Source organism: Capsicum annuum, unplaced genomic scaffold (genome assembly GCF_002878395.1).
Source record: "Capsicum annuum cultivar UCD-10X-F1 unplaced genomic scaffold, UCD10Xv1.1 ctg3613, whole genome shotgun sequence".
NCBI classification, from domain to species: Eukaryota; Viridiplantae; Streptophyta; class Magnoliopsida; order Solanales; family Solanaceae; genus Capsicum; species Capsicum annuum.
The window spans coordinates 11,234-13,437 of record NW_025843097.1 but is presented as its reverse complement, the minus strand read 5'-3'; the positions used below and the strand labels follow the sequence as shown (position 1 = coordinate 13,437).

The 2,204-nt window shown below is 33.7% G+C and overlaps 1 non-coding gene across 1 annotated transcript; it reads right to left on the bottom strand.

Annotated features, from left to right (window-relative positions):
* Positions 1-552: 552 nt before the first annotated feature.
* On the bottom strand, positions 553-624 carry TRNAH-GUG. Its single transcript has one exon. It is a non-coding gene; the product is annotated as a tRNA-His (tRNA).
* Positions 625-2,204: the final 1,580 nt, after the last annotated feature.

The following is a 2,204-nucleotide window of genomic DNA, read 5'->3' as shown; positions in this document are numbered from 1 at the left end:
GTCATGTGACCAGGAGGTCACGGGTTCAAGCCTTGGAAACAGTCTCTGGCAGAAATGCAAGGTAAGGCTGCGTACAATACACCCTTGTGGTGGGATCCTTTCCCGGACCCTGAGCATAGCGGGAGCTTTAGTGCACCGGACTGCCCTTTTACTTGTTACGAGTCAACTTAACCTGATAGTGTAAAGGATCTAAATTCAGTCTTAAAACTCTCCATGTAATATGGTTGAATAATGTGATTGATGAGGCTAGCAGTATATATAAGAGGGTAAATAATTTCCTATATTCCTAATCAGTTTGAAATAATTTAAATATCGTCCCACCATTCAGTTGGTCGTCTATGATACTTAAGGAGTACGATGTACTCAACTAGCTCGGTACAGAGACTGCTATGAAAGATTACCTATTATTAAATATTAACTTAACCTAGTGGTGTAAAAAAATAATTTATATTGTCTCAAAATTCTATATATGTTAAAGTATTTTGCAAATAATTTATATAGTATATTCTGATTATTATGAAAAGATTATAAGAAAAAATTATAAAAAAGAAATGTGGCTGCTGGGATTCGAGCCCAGGTCTCCACGGCCACAACGTGGAATTCTTACCACTAAACTACAGCCACTTAATTGACTAATTACTGAACATAAAACTATTAAACATTAATTACACACACTAAATAAACATAAACAACTAATATCACACACTAAATAAACATTATTAGAAGCTTCTTGGAAGGATCGTCATTTTATATACTACGATAATATATTCAGTGAAATCCACAAGTGGTAGAGTTTGCAGAGATAGAGTGTATGTAGACCTTATCACTATTTCATAAAGGTAGAGAAGTTGTTTCCGAAAAACCCGTAGGTTCAAGGATCATTCTTTATATCATTACTCAATATTGAATCAATCCTCAACATTTTACACGAAAACTGTCCTTCTTGACCGTTAATTCATTAAGTCAATTAAAAAATTTGGCTCAATTTATGTGACAGTTTTTATCAGGCGTGGAGTTTCAGAAATAAAAAGAATGATTTTAGAAATTCGCAATTCGAAATAAGTCAGAGATAGTTGTATAATGTTGAGATGGTTTAGACATGTGAAGAGAAGATGCGTAGATGCGCTTCGTGAGGAGGTGCGAGAGGTTGATTATGGCAAATTTGAGAAGAGGTAGAGGTATCTGAAAAGGTATTGAAGAGAGATGATTATACGAAACATAATACACCTTTAGCTTACAACGAACATGCACCGTAAATAAGATATACAGAGGTCGAGGATTAGGATAAGAAAACTTATCGATAGTCGAGTGTTGTCTCACTTTTCTCTAGACGCATGATGATACCCCTTTTGTCTATATCAATTTTATTATTGTTACTCTTATTATCTTATTTTTCAATTCGTATTATTATCTCTTTCGTTTGTTTTGCTTCATAATAATATATTTTTTTTAAATATTCTTTTCTTCATTATTTCTAACATGACTTTTTCACTATTGTATTTTCTTTTAGAATTTGTTTTGAAATCCTTTACTTGAAACGAGGGTGTAGGAAACAACCTCTGTTGGCAACAATCACGATAATAGTTGCGGAACTACTCGGCTGGGAGAGGAGCTGAAAGTCACTTGACTGGTTGGAGCAGACAACCTTTTGTTCTTGCTCCTCTTTCTTTCCTTCGGGGATGGAGGTCCTATCGTAGGCAACGGCAGGCACAACCAAGTTGATCGAAGGGGATCAACACTTCTACTCCTCCATCACAAAGTCGTTCTTGCGAAAAGCAAAGGATGTCGTGAACTACCTTCATAAGGTAAAGAAAAAATCTACACATACATCACCTTTTTTAGATTTTATTTATAAAATTTCACCGAATATATTATTATTGTATTAATAATCATGCATGTAAATGCCCAACAAGAATGACTCATATTGGCCAATATTTTTCTTCTTTTCCATCAATATCACCACTATATATGTGCATAATTGGCTAATTCTCCCACCTTTGACATGGAAATATACCAACTTATTGGACTCATATCAATCAAAAAAAAATAAAATAAAAATTAATATATTATCATTAAAAATTCAAGAACTTTGTGAAATCCAATAAAAAGAGGACATGATGCTTCAAATGAACGTCGTCAATTAAAAGAAAAAACGATAATACTATGGATAATCATCCAACTTTGAATTTATTCTACACAATCAC